This window comes from Corvus hawaiiensis, chromosome 7, assembly GCF_020740725.1.
Source record: "Corvus hawaiiensis isolate bCorHaw1 chromosome 7, bCorHaw1.pri.cur, whole genome shotgun sequence".
Lineage (NCBI taxonomy): Eukaryota > Metazoa > Chordata > Aves > Passeriformes > Corvidae > Corvus > Corvus hawaiiensis.
Window position 1 is genome coordinate 20,008,726 of NC_063219.1, and position 13,217 is coordinate 20,021,942.

At 38.1% G+C, this 13,217-nt stretch overlaps 1 protein-coding gene across 1 annotated transcript in view; it reads right to left on the reverse strand.

Moving 5' to 3' along the window:
- Positions 1-13,217, reverse strand: part of METAP1D (methionyl aminopeptidase type 1D, mitochondrial) — a 45,032-nt gene that overhangs the window by 27,780 nt on the left and 4,035 nt on the right. The window lies entirely within an intron of this gene.

Here is a 13,217-nt window from a genome sequence, read left to right on the forward strand (position 1 = left end):
CTGGAATCGTGCTGTGCTTCTAATTCATTATTCAGTCAAACTTAGGGCCAACAAAATAGCTGTTCTGCAAGTTGGTAAACTGGGAAACCACAGAGAATCAGAACCCCTTCTATTTACAGGAAGGATGACAGCCTAAGGGTACTTCATCCCAATAATAACAACATTCAAGTACCAGTGCCCAGGTCATGACAAGCCATGACCCTCCCCACAGCTCCTTCAGGAAGCTGGCTCGATGCCACCTTTTATCAGCAGCAACTGACAGTACAACTTTAACAAACAAGAAGAAAAAATTAGTATTACATCCTTAAAACCTCCTTTGACCAGTTGAGCAGTTCTGTATATATACACAACACAGAGTTACACCAAGGCAGTATAAGAAATAAATTAACTGAGTAAAATTCTGATATCATTAAACAGTACTTCCCCCTTTTATTATAGGATTTAAAAAATAAAGAGTACAATCTAACTATAGCTGAGACATATTCATTAATATACCAAAGGAAATGAATTGTCTATTACAGAACACGGGATCAGGCTGCACAGACTTAACTTTGGGAACAGGACACTGCAGTTCTCCAATAGAGCCTTCCATCCTAATGTTATTTCTACTACATTTTCTCTCTCTGATAGAAAAACAGAAGAGGAAAATAAAAAGACAGTGTTGTCTAAAGCAATATCTCCACAAAATGAGACAAGTCCAGTACAAAAGCTGGACAAAGCAATATTAAGGGTTTCAATCACAGTTACTATCAAGGGAATTTAGGCTCCAGATCACAGCATCTGGCAAGTTTCAACTTCTCTGACTAGCAGTAGAAACATTCCTCTTATGTTACTGCATTCCTTTATTGAGTAAATTAATCTATCATAAAGTGAATAAATTAGAATGAGAAACATATCTGCTCAGGCTTCCATATTTAAATACATTTTCCAAGCACTTTCTATCTATCTTTAGATTTTTTAAAAGCTCAGAGAAATTGCTTTTGCTTGAAAGATTGGTTATTGCATTAATTATTTTGATTTTGTAGGGAAGTAACAGCTATTGGAACAAGTTAGTTTAAAAAATAGCAGTTGTTCCAGATTAAAATAATAAGCTATTCAAACAGTCCTTACACACAGCACAATACCAAATCTTGTTGTTTGTATGCACCCACCCACAGCTCTAACATTCATTGAATCCTACTGGGTTAAAATCTTTTCAGGTGCTCTGTGAAACAACTGTTTTTCACATGGCATATTTATGTCCTATATACATGCCTGACACAGTATTAAATGTTAAAAAAAATTCTACTTTAACCTCTTAAATTTCCACCTGAAATGGAAAAAATATGTCTGGATCACCATAAAAAACATTTCCCACCCTTTTAGTAGGCAAGCAACACTGCTCAAATAAGAGTAATCTTTGTGTAGGAAATTTAGGAATGCTCCTGAACATTGTATGAAGATGTTTTGTGTAGCTTGACACATGGGAAGAGAAAAAGTATTTGGTCTTTTTCCTGCAATAAGTATTTTGAATACACCTGCAGCCAAATCTCTAAGGACACATGATGATTTCTGAATCATAGGTCAGTCTTATCCCAAAATTAAGAAAAAAAGTGCACATGGCTAGCAACTTTGGGATGAATACCTTCATAAAGTAAGATTACATTACTATTCATTTGGTAAAATTGACAGCTAGTAGTAATTCTTGCCTTGTGTTAAAAGTTATTAATTACTTGTATTGTCCTGTTTTCACATGAAAACACAAGTTATGTTAGGACAGTAAGTCTTTACTGAGAAAACACATACGTGTCCTTTGCTAGAGTGATGAGTCTAAGGTTGGGGAATTACATTCTCTAATCCAGATTTCAAAATGTATGAGCAGAGAGGTCTAAGAGTTTAGACCTTTTTCTGCTAAACTGCTGTGGCGGTGGTAGAAATAAGCTCTTATTTTTATTTCAAGAAAATGCTCTGCACAAGGAAGATGTTCTAATCAAGAGCTTGCTGCAGATAACTTGTAGAATCCTGATTAAAACATTTATTTTTAAACCTGTCAGTCATTACTATATGCTATTAATGTGTAACTTGGAAGCTTATTCATAAATACGTGACATTTGGGTCACTGAATGAATTATAATGACAGAATTATGGATCAAATTTGGAAGAGTACAATATAATGTTTGGGAGATGTTTTAAATTATTTTTAAACACCTTTCACTTATGTCCTTGGTTAACATTTACAAAGACCTCTTTTTAGCATAAAAATCCCTGTTTATCAAACAGTGATACAGGAAGAAGTTGTTTACATTTTCAGAAGTACCAACATACATCACTTATGACAAAAAACCAAGCACTCCATAAGAAATGCTCAATCACTGTCAATCATACACACTAAAATATACATAAACCAAAGCATGTGGTATGAAATGTATTAGATTCAAACTGAACACAGAATCACAACTACAACAAACAAAACCCAAATAATTACTAGTGACTCACAGGCCAATTTACACATCTCACCAAACTATTGGAAAGGTAGGTAACCATAGAAACCTGTCAGCCTAAATTCAGTACTTTAAAATTTGTATTTAGTTTAAAATGCTGACAATTCTGTTTCTATTTGACAAAATCTGTATTTTTAAAGGCTACAGTTTCTGCTTTGGTACTTAAATAAATGCTTAAAATGATTTCATCTCTTGGTTACTAATAATTTTATTTTTGATATATTTTTTATATTTGATTTTACCCAAGTAAAAATTGCAGTTTACTGTCGGTAATATAAAATGTTAATATATTTTAATATTGCAAATTAATTTCTAACATTTCTTTAATGACTGAAATTAAATAACAATATAAAACAAACACTTCTGCACTTACTATTAAATGTTTTGCATACAGACTTTTTAAAGCTGCACACTAGCAGAAAAAAGAAATTACTCACATTAACTGTTAAAGCTGAAATGCTAATAGCCTTTTCAACTTATAGTTCTTTTTCACTGACAATTGCCATTTGCATGGCTTAAAATTTAATACTATCATTAGTACTAATGTCCTATATTTTACTTCATAATCTAAATGAGTAAAATATTATTTTTGTAGTTCACTGGCTCTTATACTTAGGCTATAATGTTCAGTGTGTATTTCATTATGTAGATGAGCAATGGATGTTGTCTAACATGATTTAAATGGGTCAACAGTATTTTCCTACTCACATTAATCATCCAGACAGCCACACACACAAAAAAATAGCCTTGAAAACTAACCTAGGAAATCTCTTTTTATCACTGACTCTTCCCACCACTCCAACAACAGCAAACACATGCTCCAGGACACGGGAGCCTCGGAAACTGGGAAGCCAAGGCTGGGCGCTGCTCCCCTGGCCAGTGCACAGCTCCCGGCGCTGCCGGCCCCGCTCCCTGGGCTGCCCGCGGCCCCGTGCCAAGAATGATTCTCGTCCTGCGAAGTTCAATGGGAGCTGTGTGTTGACAAACTGAGCAAATCTGAATCGGCAAAATTCATTCTTGGCACGGGGACACACAACTGTGCTGAATGCAAAGGCGCGCTGCCTGCTCCGCTGCGCTGGCAGCCGGCTTCTTCTGGCATAAACACACTTGTTAGAGCTCCCACTAAAGTCAAAGGACACAGGATGAGGCCATTTATTGCCAATTGTTTATAAAACACATCAAAATTAAGGGTTCTATTCTCAAGCAATGTAACTACCATCTACGGCCCACTTCATATATGGCATATTGCAAATAAAATGCCAATTTATAAATAACATAGCCCTTCTGTAGAAAGGGAAGCTGTTCTAATAAATGCTAAAGGAAAGAACATAAGTATAAAACAGGCAGAAAGTAACAGGATGATTGTGTACCAAACATTCAGACTCATTTATCAAAAAAATACATTATTAAGCTAAAAAAAACCTAAACCAAAACAAAAAACCCAAATCTAATTTCTGAACTATTTTCACGAGGTTATTCAGTCACTTTGTACAGTTTATTGGACTATTCCACTGTCTGATTTTCTAAGCTAGATAAAGAAAGGAGTCTTTGCAAGAAATTAGGTCTCAAACTCCTTTTCCTAGACTGAAAAGTCTTTTCCTTTTTTCACACAGTCTTTTCTGCACAGATAGTAAATCTATAAGAAGAAATAAATGTTTTGCTTTCCACAAGATGAAGATAATCTAACTTGCCAGCTAAATATGACAGGCACTTCTCCTGAACATACTTAGCTACCTTGTCTGCAAAACTGGGCAGTAATCTATGAAATTCTCTATGGGGATGTCCACTTAATCAATTACTAATTTGTAAACTCAACTCAGAACTTTTAGATTCAGTCAATCACACGCCAAGAATCCTGCTGCACATTTTTTTCACATGGAAAATGTGAAGTCTGTTTCAATCTACATGCATGCCCTACTGAAAAGTGATGTGCCTGTGAATTTGAGTTTTACAGCCCTGGCCACAACTTTATAAACGTCAAGGCTCCTGATGTTTTCTGCATTCAGTAGGCAAAGAGCTACAACAAAGTTGATTCTGACATGGCTGTTCCCCTAGCAATGGCACAGTCCTTGGAAGCGTTATGCCCATGGCTGGGCCATGCTTGCTCATCCTGCAGTGGTTGGTAGTCCATTCTCACTGCTTGTCACATCAGACAGGACATGAGAAAACCGCTGCCTTTCCCCAGCCACCCCAGCTGATTGTTTTCATCTGGTTGAACTTTCAGCTGCCAACACCCCACCAACCCATTTGCAACATCCATCTGGTTCCCACAGCTGGGGATACTGTTGCAGCAAGCCCTGCCAAAGTCTGTCCACCAGCTACATCATTCTGTATCTGATTTTCTGAATCAGCTTTTACAGAAGAGTTATTTGGACAGAACAGCATCCAAATGAACAAAAACAAGACTGTCTTTATCAAGCAGATTTTAGAAACAGTCACTTCTGCAATCTTTGGTTTGCTCTGCAATTAAATTTTTGCCAGAAAACATGTATTAGTTAAGAAGAGTACTCTACAACTCAAAACTAACAGACAACATAATGGTACTACTCAGAAAGCTGCTGGGACAGAGCTATAACAGCAAAATAATTCTTGCTGGTACAACTTGATCTTTTTGAGCAACCAGAAGAGAACTATTCTCATGAGCTGAGCTTCTGCTGATTTAGCAGGGTATGTCAGAGCATGAACAAATCTTTGTAAACCCAGACAAGACCCACTACTTTATTTACTTCTGTAAAGAACACACATTTCTGCCATGACTCATAGGAATTATGTTAATAGTAATCAGTGCAGAACAACCAGAAATGGGTTGGAGAGGTGAGACCTGCCTAGCCACCCCACAGATGTTAGCTCAAAAAGCACATGGCAATGACATTAAGCCTTGTCATCACCTACCATTTCATTCACAAGGCATGGATGTGACTTGATGCTCAGATCTGAACAAATGACTGTGGGCAACACTTCCTCTCAGCGTCAAACCAGCATGTCCTTGCGAGAAGCCTATCCACTTTGTCCAGTGGAAAAGTCTACTCAACAAGTCTAGATGAGTTTACAAGCACACTCAAGAGCTGAGAAGTCAAGCAGAATACAAGCAGATCTGCAGTGACTGCACCATTTCTTACATAAAGCATCTCTGTTTTACAAGGAAGTAAGCTAGGAGTTCACTGTTGCTTTTGTCCAACTCCATCTTCACCTGTGTCTATCAGAAAATCTGAGACTCAACAGCTAGAATTCATGTGAGCAACAAACTTGTCATTTTCTTTCAATGTTATGCCACATCTGTTGACTTTCAGATTTAAAAAATACATAAGGCAGGACTGAATTTAAATTTATGTACAAGAAAGCATGAAACAGATAATCTGAGAAGTGTACACATTTCTGTAGAGAACATCTGATACGCTGTAAGTATTAACATACAAATTTAGATCGTGTTCATTACTGCAATAGTTCTTCATGGTTCAAAATGAGCTTGATCTAAAATGAAACATAGCTTTAAACAGGTTTTAACAATGAATACCTGAAAATAAACATCTTTAAAATGTGAAAGCTAGAGACTTTATAGAGCTGGTTAGAGTGGCTGGATATTTATAATCTAAACTCAAAAGACAACAGTGCGACTTTCAAAAACACTCATGGAAGTTTTCTCAGGCTGCACACTACAGAGTATGTCTGCCAAAAGACCTCCAAGGAACTCTGAAGAGCCCTTTATTCTCCTTTCTAAGGCTTCCATGCAGCAAGGCAGCTTGTTGAACACTTGGTTTTCAACATTCTCCTTTTTCTTCAGAAATTAAGAAGGGAAAGACATTACAGATTTGGAAAGGACATAATGTCTAAAAGGATAACGAATAAACTTTCCATACTTTGTTTCTATGTCATAAAACATTTCCAGTGTTTTTCACTCAAATAATTTTTTCAATATGAAGTATCTTGAGGGAATTAAAAAAAAATAAATTCAAACTTCCCTTGTACTCCAAGGAACAGCCAGTTATCATGCAGATAAAGCCCTCTGCCAATGAACAGTTCAGTTGGTAACATTTACCAATCATTTCTCCTAGATAATTTTAGAAACATAGCAATATAATATAATAACTATGACAAAATAGAGAATTCTGACACTTCTTATTATACTAAACATAGCCACATAGTATATTTTCCTGCCTGAATTGCATCCAATAAACTACAAGACCTTACTCTGTGGTATGTAAATTTTCATGCATACTCTCCTGCATTTTACTCCTACAGTTAAAACATGCACTACTCTGGTTACATGACACATCTTATGAAGTGAAGGAGACTGCAGTTAAGTAATTATATATGACTATGAATCTATTAAAGATGAGGCATTTGTTTCTTTCCCATCTCTAACCCAATGCAGCAAACCCAGACTGGGGCTAAAGGGAATATTTAATTATCCAAATTGGACAGACTACATGGTGCTGATACATAACAAACAATGTGCAGTTGTTTTCAACTTGTGACTTGACAAAACCGGGGAATTTGATAGCAAGACTTTTATTTAGAAAGTAAGTTCATTATCAGTTTGTTTCAGCTTCCTACATGGGAGTCCACACTGCCACTAGAGGATGCTTACAAAAACCAATGCTCAAAAAGCTTGAAGAACAGTGAACCAAGAGGTCACAGCCAGGGAGGTGTGCTCTCAAGCACAGGGCAGCTTTGTCCCTCCTGTTGTTGGGCAGTGTTCTTGCCTGCCTGCCAGCCACTTCACTGTGACATTTTTGCAGAAGCACCCTGCAGAAAAGCACCATACTGTGCAGCACTGGCTGGCAATGTGCGTCTGGGGCAGGAGGTTTCCCAGGGAAGGAGTGCCATGGAAGCCCCAAAGTGAGGGATCGGTAGATGAAGGGCTAAGGAAACCTGTGTTGTGTGGCCACTGAGCAGAGGAACATAGCTTTGATGGCAACTGCAGACACAGACGTAAAGGTCAGGGAGAGAAAGTGTAAGTGTCAGAAGAAGCATTTGGAGAAACAAAAAAAGGCAGAAAATGTGGGAATTTGGCAATCAAAACACAAGTCATAAAAAGAGGGTAAAAAATGACCAACTGAGAAGAAACCCTTATAAAAAGTCCATGATTTTAATGTTTTTAAACAGTTCCTTTCAAAAAATCTTGAGTCTGTTTTCACTCTAGATAACACCGAAGGCCAGTGGTATGACCTCAACTGGTGAACAAAAACTATAAGTGACTTTTCCTAAATGGAAACTAGAACTTGACTTCATACCATGCCTTCATACTTAGTGAGTTATAAATTGCTTTAAATACTGGCAGGCAAACAGCCATTATGCACTCAAGAGCTCATACATAATAATACTTAGCATTTTTATAGAGCTTTTCATCTTCAAAGTGCTTTACAAACAACTCATTAATCTCAACCAATGCACCTGCAAGGTAGATAAATATCTGCATTGTAGGTGGAGAAAGACACACAAATTTCAGTGACTCATGCAAAGCCACGCACACTACCAGCACCAAATATCCCTAGCTCCTGGCTCCTAGTCCATGTAGGACCTGAGCCCCACTCTGTGTTGACATCATACCTTCTCTTCAGCCACACAGCCATAGGAGAACTTGTTTTACTGTGAAGCAGTGACAGAGTGGCAGTCTAGCTGGAGACTCTCCCTTTGCCAAAGCTGGTAAGTTCCCAAAGACTGCTAGCTCCCACCAGGATCACCAACTCCAGGAAGTGGGAAGTCCATGAGATGCCAAAGTGAGATTCACAACATAGATTCTCGAACTGATTCACCACCAAGCAGTGAGCTGGAAAAGCCTCTGCACTGGCAGAAGCCTTTGCCTCTCTCCCTATTTATTTCTAACTGCTGCATAGACTCCAAAGCAGGAGATCCCTGCAAGTCAGACAACAGAACCCTGAAGCCTGTGGCCTCTGAGTACTGCCACAATGCAAGGAAACAGCTTTACTCCTCTGGTGTTCTCTAACTGTTAAAAACTTGTAATGAAATTTTGACTTCAAGAACGATAATTCTCTTCCCTGTTGGTGACTGAAAAAAAAAATCTTAATGTGACTATATTGCATGATAATACTTTTAACTTTTTTGAGTTTTAAAAATATATGATATCATTATTTTTTTAAACCTCGGAAATACCAGGAATGTCAAACTTGAAGCAGATGAGAAACGTGGAAGGTGTGAACAATACAATACCTGTGCTGTGCTACAGCAGACTTTATATTCCTTTACACAGAGAAAATGAATAATGACCTTTTAGTAATGACATCTTTATTTCAGATGTTTATTAGTCACTAGATTTAAATAAATAAATAAATTTGAGAATCCTTATCTGTTCAGTCTTCACATTTGTGAAACCAGAGCTTAGTAAGTTCTCCAGCCACTGTAGGTCCTCCCTGGGTAAACAGCTCATGTTTAAAAATGTAAGTCAGTCAGACAAACTGTTACAATAACAGAAAAACAAACCCCACTTTTTCTTAAGATATCAAAGAAAAAAGTCTTTCTACAAGTAATGGTACAACGTGCTAAGCAAACATGAGCAGTAAAAGATAAATGAATGGCAAAAATGTATGAAGCTAAAAGAGCTCTGCCAGTCTGCCCAGTTGACCTGGGTATAAAAGATAGAATAAGAAGAAAGAAGCAGCCTTTAATTACTCTTCCCCACCTTACTGTTTTAAACTTATAAAGAAAAAAAAATAACAAGGCCACATAATCTGAAACAACATGAAGAAACAACTCCTGATCACTAAGCAGAAACTACAAGTTCCCCACATTTAGAAGACATTTAAGCTTATTATTTCATCGATTTAAAGTGAGCTTGTCTGACTGCCAACACCATGCTTTTAAAAAAAATGTGTCAAATCTACAACTCCCAATGGAAACAAAGGCATATAAGAGCAAACTAAAAATAAAACATACAGGAAATGCAATTAAATTTAATTACATTGAACACTAACATTCATTCTGCAATCATAAAAGAAGTCTAAAAACATTTTCTAAATTAAAAAATCCACCATAATATTCTACAGCTAAGATACTATGCAATCTTTATATAAGGCAGTTTTTCTTGCAGAACAAAACAGATTAAAGAGCAGCATACAAGAACAAAATTAAAATATGCAATTGTATCCACTAAACTCTGGAAGCCTAAAAATGATGATGCAGTAAAAAAACACCCAACATCATAACAGTACTGCTGCAACATTTGTTGTTATTTTGTTTAATAACGCGTCACTTCATTTGTACGCAGTAATGAAGAGATGTCACAGCAACTTCTGTCTCTGAGTGCTCTATTCTTTCCTGCTTCTGTTTTCAGGGTAGGTTAAAAAGAATCTTTTCTCCTAATCATCAGCAAACCAGCACCAGATTTCACTTGTGGTAAAGTATGCTACCCATCAGTACAAGGCAATGCTACATAAGAACAGCAAAGAAAATTAAAAAAGCAAGAGGCATGGTCTGAATACAGTTTTCTTTCAATTCCCTTGGGAATCATGGTTCTATAGGTCTTGAATTCCCAGGCAGAGGGGATCATGTTCATCAGCTATGCCAGCTCCTCTGGGCCTAAGTCCAGGTAGACTGCTTGTCTAAACTTGATGAAATATAGGCGCCATCAGGTAACAGCAGTGGTCAGGGGGACTCCAGAAATGTGTAACTGAAAACTAAAAAATGAAATTAAAACAAGGCTGCAGCTAAACAGCCTCTTTCTACAGGATGCAATAACTGTAAGGCAGAGAGTTTACAACATACAGATTGCTCCTTATATACATTCTCCTGCCTTTTCACATAGATAATATGAAAGTTGGATTGGGCAGACAAGCATATTTTAACAAACATTGATTTTAAATAGAAATGCTTACGAAAGAAACCACTGTGACAAATATACATGGCTTGAATAGACAAAACATTAAAAAAAAAGTCAATGCCCTGTAACCCACTCTCTGTCCCACAACATTACTTCAAAATATTTTCAAATTAAATTTTAATGCTAATAAGTATTGCTAGATCAACAGCACTGGGATGTGGTGTCTAGAAGCACTGCAAGCTACACATGATGGCACATCACCATGTCAAACTGCCAAAGAGAAGAAGAGGCAACAAGACTCTCACCAGATGTGCATTTTGAAGTGCTATAGGAATGTGCTTGTTTGGGAGTGAAGAAGGAAGGAGGAATCAAAAAAACGGGGAATTATTCAATCCGCAGTTGATAAGATCATTTTAACTGGGTGTCCTACAGACGGTTTTAGCACAGAAAAGGTCTTTTCAGACTGCATACATGATCAAGCACTACTTTGAAATCACAGATTGCACTGGACCAGCAGGACTGTCACAGAAGAATGCTCAAAAGCTCCTAAGATTTTGCTTAAATTTACTCCTGATTCACAACTGTCACAATCAGAATCATGTCTGCTATATCCGAATATCATGGAAAGGAAAACCAGCTTAGATTTCATGACACAGACCTCCACTGCGGTTTTAGAACCATAACAGGTTCAAAACCAGAAGTAGCTTGTCTTCAAGGTGACTTCAGCCAAAATTCACATCTCTTCAAAATAAAAAAAAGAAAATACCATGACAACATAGAAATATTTTTTGGTAGCCTCAACCTTACACTCCAACTATAGCTATACATAGTAAGCCACACAAGAAATGAGGGTAAGTGTGCCAGACTGGCTCAATAGGGTTTCTCCTGCACAGCTAGAAAACACCCACGACACACAAAGCCCAAACTTTACAGATATGTGGTATGTTGTTTTTATGCGCACCTAAAATTCAGCTTCTAGTCTAGGTAGGGTAATTCAGTGCAAAAACTTGAGCAAAAGAAATTCTATACCTAAATCTAGACAGCCACTTTACCTATGTCCACTGCTAAAGTGCATTTGTCTGGTAACTTAGGAGCAGCAGGCACTAGGGCAGGCTCAGGCTCTGTTTCATCCTGCTGATGCTGTGCTGCCACAAAACTCTCCAGAAATTACTCCCTTGGTGCTAGAGTTTCTCCATCCATCAGCTAGTGCTCACGATTTCAGCCCCTTCTGTCTGCCTTAGCTATCTGCACTGTGAACTCTCAGAGCCAGAAAAATTGTTTTACTATATGTTCACAGGACATTTGATCCTGTGATTTTAGGGAGTGAAGCTACTTGCTCTAAAATACAAGGTAATTCACTATTTGAGGTCCAGAATTTCTTTAGGAAGGATTCAATCCTTCATTCTTTCTCCTCAAATGCTATATATTACTCTGAACAAGCTTAGAGACCACCAGAGATTTGTCATATACTCTACCACTATTCTTGATGCTTTAAGTAACAGAACATGCAAGGACCAAGTAGCCAGACACGTCACAGTTTGATCGTGCACATAGGCTTGGCAGGGTCATCTTCCAGCATAGATTTTAGGAGCCTGTATTTTTGTTCCCTTTAATTTTACCTCTAAAGATTGTGAAGTGCTATCCTTCATTTCACTGATTTGCTGTATGAGTATAGAGGAGGTTAAATCAGTTATTTGGCTCTCTGCAGAACAACACTAAGCTTTGTGTTGGTTAACACTGCATTTGTGAGCCTGAAGAGTAGAAGACTGAAGAAACACCAAAAGGAGAGAAAAAGTTTGCCACCTGTGCTGCCCAGAGGCAGCACTGAACTGCGTATCTTGAATTAAAATCACAGACTGACTTTCCATTTCAGACTTTCCACTCTGTTACAGGGTATTACGTTGAGCCTTTGCTTCTACATCTGCAGCCAGGTAAGGAAACGCCAGACAAGGACAACAGACTCTGGCAGGCAATGTAGAAGTTGTGCATGCAAACAGTCCTCGCTCACAGATATGCCCACATCCAACTGTGAAGACAGAAACAGCACTGTAAAATCCACTTTGGAAGCACAGCAGCAAGACAACTCCCTACGATGGGGCATCCCACTTTCTTGCTAGAGTCATTCCCAGAGCTTTCTGTTATTTTACTTCAGGATCAGTAGCCTATGCACAAAGCTGGACAATGACCCTTCAGCAAATCACCACACCAGGGCAGTGAGCTTCTGCAGATGGCGGAAAAGTGTCAGAGCTCTGTGATAAGAATGGAAAGAGGAAGTAGTTCTTTTCTGCTTAGGGGAAGCTCCAGGTGAGCTTTAAGGAAAATTCTGCAAAATGAAAAGTGATACATGCAAAATACATTTTCAAAGAAGGTCAATTTTGCCCGAAGGCTTATGGCTAGGCTTACTTTCCTTAATTTCTGGCATGTGAAAATGTACCTAATACATTTATCACAGACTAAACACTTGGCAGATACAGGACACTGCCTGGGACCTGGGCACCCAAGATATAAGGCATGCAGAGTGGAGAAAGCATTTGCAAAAAGCTGAAACTAAGTACTCTTCAGGAACTTGTACTTAACTGTGTCTCTGTGTGGATTTTAGCTGTAACCACAATGGTGACGCCCCGGTGCCAGGTCAATGGGCACCTTCCTACAAAGGAGAAAAGACTTCTTAGTCTGAAATGAATGGCTACAAGAGTAGGTGTGGGTCAGTAAAGCTGTTGATGTGGCAGAAAATGTTGATCTTCAGCAGCTGTCCAGGACATCTGCTAATGACTTTCCTTCATTTAAAGGCAATCTTAGCTAATGCTGAGAAGCCTAAGCTCACAGAGAAACCACACCCTACACATCCACCCACAGCCAGAAGTGATAGATCTTGTAAGAAAAAAACGCAGTGTGCTGCCAACCATACATTACCTCTCAACTGAGAGAACAATTAAACACTTTATTGAAAGGGGAATATT